This window comes from Oncorhynchus mykiss, chromosome 28 (assembly GCF_057628025.1).
Source record: "Oncorhynchus mykiss isolate SJ-2025 chromosome 28, ASM5762802v1, whole genome shotgun sequence".
Taxonomy (NCBI): Eukaryota; Metazoa; Chordata; class Actinopteri; order Salmoniformes; family Salmonidae; genus Oncorhynchus; species Oncorhynchus mykiss.
The window spans coordinates 42,615,393-42,628,377 of record NC_143049.1 but is presented as its reverse complement, the minus strand read 5'-3'; the positions used below and the strand labels follow the sequence as shown (position 1 = coordinate 42,628,377).

Here is a 12,985-nt window from a genome sequence, read left to right as displayed (position 1 = left end):
TTAACTAGTTAGACAAGAGGCTAACGGGCAGATGGCCCCTGTGATATTAACTAGACAAGAGGCTAAACCGGTCAATATTAAATATATTTTCGGGTCCAATTCAATTCCGATGTGTGAGAATCAAGAAAAGTTCTCGGATCAAATCGTGCTAGCTAAACAATAGTTGTATTGATGGGAACAGAATAGATGGATTGAGCTGTCATGCTAACATTAGCTAGCTAGCTAGTCACTCTAATAAAACAGCTACTTCTTCTCTTTTGCAGCATGAAACAAACCCGGAAAATAACCTCTTGGTTCTTACCTGCACTTTATGAAGTTACAGTTCAAAGGAACTGATTTTGAAAGTTAAACACGGCAATTAAATATGTATCTGTGACATTATTTCAAACGGTAATGCTTTGGAAAATGTCACAGTTCCCGTTCGACCGTAACCCAAAACAACTTCCAGGTTGAAGATCCGCCTTTTGACACAACAACGGCCGTTTTCCGGTGGCGTGTGAACCGGGTGTCGCTGCGCCACCTGGCGGTCAACAGTGGAATAACCTCAATCTGATTCTGCACAATCCCAGCCCAAAGCGTCCCCTACTGACCAATAAACACATTTACTTGGATTTCAAATTAACATCTGCAGGTTTTTTTTATATTTTTTTATCTGTAACAATCCTGTTTCGATTTATTTTTTTTAATGCCAAAAACAACAAATAAGAAAAGGTGGATTTTATTTTCACCTTGTATTTCAGAACCGGAACCAAGCGCTCCACCTGACTTTTATTTTGAAAATCACCCCTTTGCAACACTGGCATGACCTTACTGATTGAAGATTTACTGGTATAGACTCCAGCAGCAAACATCTCTCAGGCCCATCTCTATATCGCTACCTACTGAAGACCTCATCTCTCAGGCCCATCTCTATATCGCTACCTACTGAAGACCTCATCTCTCAGGCCCATCTCTATATCGCTACCTACTGAAGACATCAGGCCCCTAACCAACAGTAACTCAAACCGTTCGACTTAGAGACACCAAATCAACTTTCACATGTTCAGGACAGTATTGCTGTCGACTCACTAAACCTTGAGTCCGAGTCAAGTCCCCTGTGTTGGAGTCTGAGTCGAGTCACAAATCCCTATGGTTAAACCCGAGTCGAGTCACGAATCCCTATGGTTAAATAAGAGTCGAGTCACGAATCCCTATGGTTAAATAAGAGTCGAGTCACGAATCCCTATGGTTAAATAAGAGTCGAGTCACAAATCCCTATGGTTAAATAAGAGTAGAGTCACGAATCTCTATGGTTAAACCCGAGTCGAGTCACGAATCACTATGGTTAAACCCGAGTCGAGTCACGAATCCCTATGGTTAAATAAGAGTAGAGTCACGAATCCCTATGGTTAAATCCGAGTCGAGTTCAAGTCACCAATGGTTGAGTCACTATGTCTGAAAGGATTGCTAATACCAGTGCTTGATTTGGGTGGAAGCTGTCAGGAACGACATACCAGCACTTCTATTTTTGGGGGAATTGCTTACCGGCTCCTCTATAAAAACACAGTTGCCTATTGCTGGTCCAGATTCACACACCGAGGCAAATTTTTTTGGATCAAAACGGAATGACGGGGGCATTCATTTCCTGATTTTTCTTTGTTCAGATTAATTTGCCGCTAGTCTGTGAATCTGTGAGTGACAGTAGGCTGTTCCAGATTGCTCAGATTGAAAATGTGCCAGCCCGAAGCTGTGGTTTTAGGCTGGGTTTCTGTATGATCACTTTGTGACATCAGCTGATGTAAAAAATAAAAAAAATGGGGGGCTTTATAAATAAATTTGATTTGTTCCAAGTTGTCAAATGAGGGTTTGTAAATTAGTTTCATAATTGTTGTTAATGTAATTCATGGAAGCACACAAATTTTATCAATCGATTCAAAAAACGACATCTCAGCCGGCATGAACCTTCAATCTGTGGTGCTGCGCGTGTCTCTGTACAAGCGGCCGTTGGAGGAGAGAGAGGACGACATTTCACCAGCAGGTATGAGCCTTCAGTCTGTATTGCTGCGTGTGTCTCTGTACGAGCTGCCGTTGGAGGAGAGAGAGGACGACATTTCACCAGCAGGTATGAGCCTGCTGTCAAGGCAGAAGCTACTCTTCCTGAGGTTTATTATGGATCCCCATTAGTTCTGCTAAGGCAGCAGCTACTCTTCCTGAGGTTTATTATGGATCCCCATTAGTTCCTGCTAAGTCAGCTACTCTTCCTGGGGTTTATTATGGATCCCCATTAGTTCCTGCCAAGGCAGCAGCTACTCTTCCTGGGGTTTATTATGGATCCCCATTAGTTCCTGTCAAGGCAGCAGCTACTCTTCCTGGGGTTTATTATGGATCCCCATTGGTTCCTGCCAAGGCAGCAGCTACTCTTCCTGGGGTTTATTATGGATCCCCATTAGTTACTGTCAAGGCAGCAGCTACTCTTCCTGGGGTTTATTATGGATCCCCATTAGTTCCTGTCAAGGCAGCAGCTACTCTTCCTGGGGTTTATTATGGATCCCCATTAGTTCCTGCTAAGTCAGCTACTCTTCCTGGGGTTTATTATGGATCCCCATTAGTTCCTGCCAAGGCAGCAGCTACTCTTCCTGGGGTTTATTATGGATCCCCATTAGTTCCTGTCAAGGCAGCAGCTACTCTTCCTGGGGTTTATTATGGATCCCCATTAGTTCCTGCCAAGGCAGCAGCTACTCTTCCTGGGGTTTATTATGGATCCCCATTAGTTCCTGCCAAGGCAGCAGCTACTCTTCCTGGGGTTTATTATGGATCCCCATTAGTTCCTGCCAAGGCAGCAGCTACTCTTCCTGGGGTTTATTATGGATCCCCATTAGTTCCTGTCAAGGCAGCAGCTACTCTTCCTGGGGTTTATTATGGATCCCCATTAGTTCCTGCCAAGGCAGCAGCTACTCTTCCTGGGGTTTATTATGGATCCCCATTAGTTCCTGCCAAGGCAGCAGCTACTCTTCCTGGGGTTTATTATGGATCCCCATTAGTTCCTGCCAAGGCAGCAGCTTAGTTAGTATGTGTGTTAGTGTCTCTTCACAGTCACCCGCTACATAAGGTGTGTTTGTATCTGTTTTTAAATCTGATTCTACTGCTGCATCAGTTACCTGATGTGGAATAGAGTTCCATGTAGTCATGTCTCTATGTAGTACTGTGGAATAGAGTTCCATGTAGTCATGGCTCTATGTAGTACTGTGGAATAGAGTTCCATGTAGTCATGGCTCCATGTAGTACTGTGGAATAGAGTTCCATGTAGTCATGGCTCCATGTAGTACTGTGGAATAGAGTTCCATGTAGTCATGGCTCCATGTAGTACTGTGGAATAGAGTTCCATGTAGTCATGGCTCCATGTAGTACTGTGGAATAGAGTTCCATGTAGTCATGGCTCTATGTAGTACTGTGGAAAAGAGTTCCATGTAGGTCATGGCTCTATGTAGTACTGTGGAATAGAGTTCCATGTAGTCATGGCTCTATGTAGTACTGTGGAATAGAGTTCCATGTGGTCATGGCTCTATGTAGTACTGTGGAATAGAGTTCCATGTAGTCATGGCTCTATGTAGTACTGTGGAATAGAGTTCCATGTAGTCATGGCTCTATGTAGTACTGTGGAATAGAGTTCCATGTAGTCATGGCTCTATGTAGTACTGTGGAATAGAGTTCCATGTGGTCATGGCTCTATGTAGTACTGTGGAATAGAGTTCCATGTAGTCATGGCTCTATGTAGTACTGTGGAATAGAGTTCCATGTAGTCATGGCTCTATGTAGTACTGTGCACCTCCCATAGTCTGTTCTGGACTTGGGGACTGTGAAGAGACCTCTGGTGACATGTCTTGTGGGGTATGTATGGGTGTCTGAGCTGTGGGTTAGTAGACATGACATGTCACCCATTGAGCATGTTTAGGATGCTCTGGAATCGACAGCATGTCCCAGTTCCTGAAAATATGGTGTCGCGCTGCATGAGGCAAAAGGTTTACTTAGCCAGGCCCCTCCCTACCTTATGTGACCAACATAAGCATCACTATTCTCAGTCCTGTTTATTCCATAAACTAGGGCCTAATACATTTTTCAGTTGGCTAAGTGTAAATCAAAAAAAAAAAGTTTATATTTTGGTTCAGTGTAGTTTTATACCATCTGCTCACAACAGTCAATCCGGATACAAAAATGGATATGCAAATGCTGCCAAATGTTTTTATTCATTTACAAGGTCCCACAAAAATCATCCTGTTGTCACGCATTTGGGTATTACAAAATGTTCTCATCCTACATTAGACTATTCTCAATTGAATAATTGATTAATATGTCAAATTAGTTTATATTTATAATGGCCGATTTTTCAGATGGCCAGGTGAAAGAGATGACTTATTCCGTACGCACTCCAATAGCAGAGGCCACTTACCTGCCGGTTCGTCTTTTAGTCATGCGCTCGGCTAGATATTTCACTCCACACGTTAACCACCGTTTGAGGAGCATGCAGCCTTCTGCTGCGCGACAGGTGATATTACACCCAAACGTTGTATGCCATGGGTTCTCCAACGTTGTTCTTGCAGTTCTTACATTTGGGAAACAGAGTGAAATCTTTCCGGGAACATCGAGAGAAACATGTTTCTACAATTAAACATTTTATTTAACTGTTGCCAGCCCCTCTCTGCGCACTGGTGAAGGGAATTAAGGACAGAGGAGATTGAAACGCAGTGGTGAGATTTTCTGTAGCTCAAAAGGTCATATTAGCCTATCCATTAAGAAAACGTTATTTTTTTTAAATTAATCCTATCACGAGGCTATACAAAATCAAATAAATTGACTATACTTTTGGGCCACGTGAAGTTCTTTAATTTTGGAGTATAGGCTAGACGAATGATGTACCAGACAACAAATACGTGTTTTTGTTTCATGTTTTTCTGCGTACATAATAAACCATAGCTGTATGAAAGCACAATCATTTAAAAAAATCAGGCTATTGTTTCCGGATTGAGCTCACATAGTGTAAATCGGAAATGTACATACCCTGGACTCATTAAAACTCGTTTTTCAACCACTCCACAAATATCGTTAAACTATAGTTTTGGCAAGTCAGTGAGGACATCTACTTTGTGCATGACCAGTCATTTTTCCAACAATTGTTTAGATTACTTCACTTAATCACAATTCCAGTGGGTCTGAAGTTTACATACACTAAATTGACTGTGCCTTTAAACAGCTTGGAAAATTCCAGAAAATGATGTCATGGCTTTAGAAGCTTCTGATAGGCTAACTGACATCATTGGAGTCAATTGGAGGTGTAACTGTGTATTTCAAGGCCTACCTTCAAACTCAGTGCCTCTTTGCTTGACATCATGGGAAAATCAAATCAGCCAAGACCTAAGAATAAAAATTGTAGACCTCCACACCATTGGGAGCAATTTCCAAATGCCTGAAGGTACTTTCATCTGCACAAACAATATTACGCAAGAATAAACACCATGGGACCACGCAGCCGTCATACCGCTCAGGAAGGAGACGCGTTCTGTCTCCTAGAGATTAACGTACTTTGGTGCAAGAAGTGCAAATTAATCCCAGAACAACAGCAAAGGACCTTGTGAAGATGCTGGAGGAAACAGGTACAAAAGTATCTATATCCACAGTAAAACGAGTCCTATATCGACATAACCTGAAAGGCCGCTCAGCAAGGAAGAAGCCACTGCTCCAAAACCTCCATAAAAAGCCAGACTCCGGTTTGCAACTGCACATGGGGACAAAGATTTTTGGAGAAATGTCCTCTGGTCCGATGAAATTGTTTGGCCATAATGACCATTGTTATGTTTGGAGGAAAAAGGGGGAGGCTTGCAAGCCGAAGAACACCATCCCAACTGTGAAGCACAAGGGTGGCAGCATCATCTTGTGAGGGTGCTTTGCTGCAGGAGAGACTGGTGCACTTCACAAAATAGATGGCATCATGAGGAAATAAAATTATATGGATATATTGAAGCAACATCTCAAGACATCAGTTAAAGTTAAAGCTTGGTCGCAAATGGGTCTTCCAAATGGACAATGACCCCAAGCATACTTCCAAAGTTGTGAAAAAATGGCTTAAGGACAACAAAGTCAAGGTATTGGAGTGGCCATCACAAAGCCCTGACCTCTATCCTATAGAACATTTGTGGGCAGAATTGAAAAAGCGTGTGCGAGCAAGGAGGCCTACAAACCTGACTCAGTTACACCAGCTCTGTCAGGAGGAATGGGCCAATATTCACCCAACTTGTTGTGGGAAGCTTGTGGAAGGCTACCCGAAACGTTTGACCCAAGTTAAACAATTTAAAGGCAATGCTACCAAATACTAATTGAGTGTATGTAAACTTCTGACCGACTGGGAATGTGATGAAAGAAATAAAAGCTGAAATAAATCATTCTCTACTATTATTCTGACATTTCACATTGTTAAAACAAAGTGGTGATCCTAACTGACCTAAAACAGGGAATTTTTACTAGGATTAAATGTCAGGAATTATGAGAAACTGAGTTTAAATGTATTTGGCTAAACTTCAACATAATCCACACACAAAACGGTCAACAAAATCGTTTCTAGTCATCTCTCCTCCTTCCAGGCCTTTATGGCAACTAACTTTCATCATAAGGTGTATTAACACAACCGACCTCAGTTCCTCTTTCAATCACCCACGTGGGTATAACCAATGAGATGGCAAGTAGGTATATGCTTCTAAAAGCCAATGAGGAGAGGCAGGACATGCAGCATGTTCTGCGCCACAAATAGAAGTAACTTTTATTTTAGCACCTGGCAATGCAGATGCTCGTTGGCACGCGCAAGCAATGCGGGTGCAATGATTAAATAATAATGTAGAGGTCACTTAGAAATGTCCTTGTTTTTGAAAAGCTAATTTTGTCCATTAAAATGTCAAATTGATCAGCAATACAGTGTAGACATTGTTAATGTTGTAAATGACTATTGTAGCTGGAAAAGGCAGATTTTTAATGGAATATCTACATAGTCCCATTATCAGCAACCATCACGCCTGTGTTCCAATGGCACGTTGTGTTAGCTCATCCAAGTTTATCATTTAAAAAAAGGCTAATTAATCATTAGAAAACACTTTTTCAATTATGTTAGCACAGCTGAAAACTGTTGTGCTGATTAAATTAGCATTAAAACTGGACTAGTTTAGTATCTGGAGCATCAGCATTTTGTGGGTTCGATTGCAGGCTCGTCAGTTGTTCTTGTTCTGAGAAATGAAGGCTATTCCATGTGAGAAATTGCCAAGAAACTGAAGATCTCCAACGCTGTGTACTACTCCCTTCATAGAACAGAGCAAACTGGCCCTAACCAGAATAGAAAGAGGAGTGGGAGGCCCCCGGTGCACAACTGAGCAAGAGGACAAGTACATTGTGTGTCTAGTTTGAGAAACAGATGCCTCACAAGTCCTCAACTGGCAGCTTCATTAAATAGTACCCGCAAAACACCAGTCCCAACGTCAACAGTGAAGAGGCGACTCCGGGATGCTGGCCTTCTAGGCAGAGTTGCAAAGAAAAAAGCCATATCTCAGACTGGCCAATGAAAATAAAAGATTAAGACGTGCAATTGGACGATTGGGGGGAAAAAAGTGTTATGACCAGAGGTTACCTTGACTCAACTGTCACGTGGAATTTTACTGTGGTCATGACAACAGCCCTAACCACAACACCGCCTTCCCCATAGCAACCATGTCAAACTACTGATATCGTCTCTCTGAAAGACATCCTGGTCCCCCGGGCTCGTCACATCCTTCTCAGGACAGACAGGGGTGTCCAACCGCTCCTTAAAACGCAACAGCCTAGCCAACGCTATCATTCTGTGGAGTGATATTGGTGAGACTCACCTCAAATCCCCTCCTCGCGAGAGGAAAGATGAGTAAATATTAACTTGACTCTCCAACAGACGTTTGTGATTTAATTCTTACGAGTTTACAGGATGCTCCAGTATCACTCATAAAAATGAGATAACTGGGGTTATGTAAAATAAAATATTTTTATGGAGGTGAGTGATAAGTCGACTGAGCCCAAAGAGGTTTGAGGAGATTAGTCTTCCTGGAACACTGGGGGGGGGGGACACCGGGTTGGAGCTGACCACGAGAGGGGTGAGAAACATGTCACTTCCAACGTGTTTGTGCCAAGGGACTCACCATCTGACTGTTATACATACCTCCCTCTAAACCAGGTGAACCCCCCCCCAATCCAGCCTGACTCCCTCAAACAAACCCCCCTACCCCCCCCACCCAGCCTAAGCAAGCAAAACATGTCAAGACAGTCCATGAGTATCTGGTTATAGAGTTGTTAAGTGGAGGTATATTGTAGAGAAAGACTCAAAGGGATCAGATAAACACCACCGTCTTTATTACCATTACTGGACAGGGCAACAAAGATCCAGAACAGTCAAAAACAAAGTTGCATTTTATAAAACATTAAAACCTTTCATTTGTTTACCTTATAAAGGGCACGCTCCATATTTCTCCCTTCTGAGTCTTCCACACCACCCAAACGTGCCCCCTGACCCCAAACTGTGTACGCGTGAGATGCTGATCTCTGAGCAAAGTATTAGTACACAGCAACTTAGCAGAATATGCTAGGAGCAAAATGACTAGCAAGAGGACATAAGAGTTCTAATGAATGAAGAGGACAAACAGAACTAGAAGGAAACTCTCCAATTTACTGCCAAAAAGGTTTGAACGAGCCTGACATTTGAACGTTAAAAACAACACAACAGCACTTCCTGGTTATTTCTCATCCAACTCTCTAAAGCATTGGTGGTTCAGCACAACTAAGCAACACGCCCTAGCTCATGACAACGGCAGCATTGAGAATAGCACCCTATTGCCTACGTAAAAACGCACTACTGACCAGGGCAGAAGTGACACGCGTAGGGAATAGGGTGCCATTTGGGATGCAGGAAAGGAAGTGGCGGAGAATCATCATGAGATAAATGCGATAAGATACGTCATCAGAAATGCTATGGCATGTCATTTTTTTAAAAAACTTCTACGTTTTAGATAAAGAGATAGCTGTACAAAGATGATAAGACATCCCTAACAAACAGCATCATGGTCAATTTATCAAATCACAGAATCCCCCCCCCATTTCATTGCATTGCTTTGTTTTAGTTTAGTTTACCTTATTTGGAGCTCGCTCTCAAATGGTCACCTACACCTCGATCATCAGACAGACCCAAAAAAGGTGTGACGCCTCTCTCAGTAGTCTCCTCTACAGGACAACTAGCCCAGCCTGGCTGGGGGGCCTGTTCCTGAATCTAGAACATACTAGATGAAGAACCAGATCTAGAATGTGGAACCTCAGTCTTCCAACAGCATCTGAGTGAGAGGTGGGAGGGAGGCAGGCAAGGCAGCAGGGGGTTTATATATATATATATATATATTTTAAAAAACAACACTGCATCATTGCATTGTGGGGCATTATATTATAGATAATGAAAGCTTTGCATCACACCAATGATCAGTCAGTTTAACAGCATGAGCATCATTAGATTACAGCATCATGTACTTGTATGCACATCACGTCTGGCTTTCTGACAACAGTAGCAGTCTGTTATATTATAGGCACGTTAAAAAGAGGCCCGTTTTATGCTAACATTCTACTCCTAGCCACCCCTAGGGTCATACCAAGGAGTGGCACCGAGTGGAACGACAGCTAAACAGACAGGTGCCCAGGCCAAATGTTAAAGTAGACCAGCTATGCTTCAGGCAAGCTGCAGGACTTACCGGGACAGTAATAGTAGGGCTTACCTTGGGGGAGACTATGCTACGAAACATACCTTCAATGAAACAACTATTATTATTAATTTTTTTTTAAATCAGAGAATTACTAGAACTAAAGCAACATATAGGAAGAAATGTCAAATTGTACTAAAGATAAGTCAGAGGTGGGACAAGCCATCATAAAACAAGTTGCATTAGCTTCAGAGGGGGGAAAAAATGTTGCTGCTCCCAAACAAAACCCACACAACTCAACATGTTCCATGCAAGTCATTCATTACCATCACAACTTTATATAATAAACAAACGACTGTTGATATCACTACAAATCCTACCCTTAAGATCCTCAGCATAGCTAGATTGAACATGGTATGCTGGGCAGTTAAAATACTTGCATCAGGTACGTTCAGGTGAGCAAATCTGGGTGTATACAAAAATCAATGTGACAGGGTCGGGCGTTCTCCTTACCTGTGTGACTCACTGCCAGCAGCAGAACCTATGGGTCAAGGTCTGGGGTGACAGTGACACTGCAACGATCACACAGATGACATTGCAACTGTACGCACTCACTCAGTTCAAAACCAGCCTTAGTTCAGTTACAGTGCTGAATAATCAACAGAACAGCGGGTCACATCGGAGATAGAACCAATCAAATCAATGGAATATCTGCGTCACTTGTAGAACATTGTACTGAACCAATAACCCACATGCTGATGATAGGAGACATCAATAAGCAGCATTGAAACAACGTCGACATGCTACTGAATGGGGAAAAACGAGAACAATTCAGAGAAAATATGCATTTCCAATAGAAAATTACATTTGGGCCATTAAATCGCTTCTTTTTTTTCTCTCTCTCTTCTTCAAATAATGCATCAATAATTACCATCTCTATATTCTGACTAAGCAAAACCTCTTATATAACCAAAAAATTATTACATTCCTACATGATGAATGCACAAAGCAGTCTGTCGATGCTTACACTTCAGAGTTCAGAGTTCAAACAGAACAGTCTGACTGGTATTGTGATAGAACAGGTTCCTACGTAGAGTCCCGATTGTAACACAAGCTATAATTCAATATACTCCAAATGCATCATGGGAGTTATTGCAGGGGGAAACAAAACAGTCCAAAAAAAATAATGCAAGATTAGTTCAGGAAGTACTTTACTTTCTGTACCAGAAGTTGATACTTACCCGGTACTTTAGGAAAACATTTAGCGATTTGACAAAAACACTACAGTTTTGTACGTTTCGCAATCAGTCAAATAAATAAATACATCGACAGCAAGACAATAACTGGGGTTGTTATATAGTCACTGCAGTAGTGCTCAGTCACTGTTATATAGTCACTGCAGTAGTGCTCAGTCACTGGGGTTTGTTATATAGTCACTGCAGTAGTGCTCAGTCACTGGGGTTGTTATATAGTCACTGCAGTAGTGCTCAGTCACTGGGGTTTGTTATATAGTCACTGCAGTAGTGCTCAGTCACTGGGGTTGTTATATAGTCACAGCAGTAGTGCTCAGTCACTGGGTTTGTTATAGTCACAGCAGTAGTGCTCAGTCACTGGGTTTGTTATATAGTCACTGCAGTAGTGCTCAGTCACTGTTATATAGTCACGGCAGTAGTGCTCAGTCACTGTTACATAGTCACGGCAGTAGTGCTCAGTCACTGTTATATAGTCACTGCAGTAGTGCTCAGTCACTGGGGTTGTTATATAGTCACAGCAGTAGTGCTCAGTCACTGTTATATAGTCTCAGTCACTGGGGTTTGTTATATAGTCACTGCAGTAGTGCTCAGTCACTGGGGTTGTTATATAGTCACTGCAGTAGTGCTCAGTCACTGGGGTTTGTTATATAGTCACTGCAGTAGTGCTCAGTCACTGTTATATAGTCTCAGTCACTGGGGTTTGTTATATAGTCAATGCAGTAGTGCTCAGTCACTGGGGTTGTTATATAGTCACTGCAGTAGTGCTCAGTCACTGGGGTTTGTTATATAGTCACTGCAGTAGTGCTCAGTCACTTATATAGTCTCAGTCACTGGGGTTTGTTATATAGTCACTGCAGTAGTGCTCAGTCACTGGGTTTGTTATATAGTCACTGCAGTAGTGCTCAGTCACTGGGGTTTGTTATATAGTCACTGCAGTAGTGCTCAGTCACTGGGGTTTGTTATATAGTCACTGCAGTAGTGCTCAGTCACTGGGGTTTGTTATATAGTCACAGCAGTAGTGCTCAGTCACTGGGGTTGTTATATAGTCACTGCAGTAGTGCTCAGTCACTGGGGTTGTTATATAGTCACTGCAGTAGTGCTCAGTCACTGGGGTTTGTTATATAGTCACAGCAGTAGTGCTCAGTCACTGTTATATAGTCACTGCAGTAGTGCTCAGTCACTGTTATATAGTCACTGCAGTAGTGCTCAGTCACTGGGGTTTGTTATATAGTCACTGCAGTAGTGCTCAGTCACTGGGTTTGTTATATAGTCACTGCAGTAGTGCTCAGTCACTGGGGTTGTTATATAGTCACAGCAGTAGTGCTCAGTCACTGGGTTTGTTATAGTCACTGCAGTAGTGCTCAGTCACTGGGTTTGTTATATAGTCACTGCAGTAGTGCTCAGTCACTGTTATATAGTCACGGCAGTAGTGCTCAGTCACTGTTATATAGTCACTGCAGTAGTGCTCAGTCACTGGGGTTGTTATATAGTCACAGCAGTAGTGCTCAGTCACTGTTATATAGTCACGGCAGTAGTGCTCAGTCACTGTTATATAGTCACGCCAGTAGTGCTCAGTCACTGTTATATAGTCACGGCAGTAGTGCTCAGTCACTGTTATATAGTCACGGCAGTAGTGCTCAGTCACTGGGGTTGTTATATAGTCACTGCAGTAGTGCTCAGTCACTGGGTTTGTTAAAGTCACGGCAGTAGTGCTCAGTCACTGGGTTTGTTATATAGTCACAGCAGTAGTGCTCAGTCACTGGGTTTGTTATATAGTCACAGCAGTAGTGCTCAGTCACTGGGTTTGTTATATAGTCACTGCAGTAGTGCTCAGTCACTGTTATATAGTCACTGCAGTAGTGCTCAGTCACTGGGTTTGTTATATAGTCACTGCAGTAGTGCTCAGTCACTGGGTTTGTTATATAGTCACAGCAGTAGTGCTCAGTCACTGTTATATAGTCACTGCAGTAGTGCTCAGTCACTGGGTTTGTTATATAGTCACTGCAGTAGTGC

General features: G+C 42.5%; 1 protein-coding gene across 1 annotated transcript in view; it reads right to left on the bottom strand.

The window, feature by feature from the left end:
- Positions 1 to 494, bottom strand: part of LOC110508260 (ubiquitin carboxyl-terminal hydrolase 33) — a 66,868-nt gene extending 66,374 nt beyond the window's left edge. The window contains exon 1 of the mRNA XM_090226039.1: positions 302 to 494. The gene's annotated coding sequence lies outside the window, so the exon portion shown is untranslated. The remainder of the gene's footprint in view (positions 1 to 301) is intronic.
- Between the last annotated feature and the right edge of the window lie 12,491 nt (positions 495 to 12,985).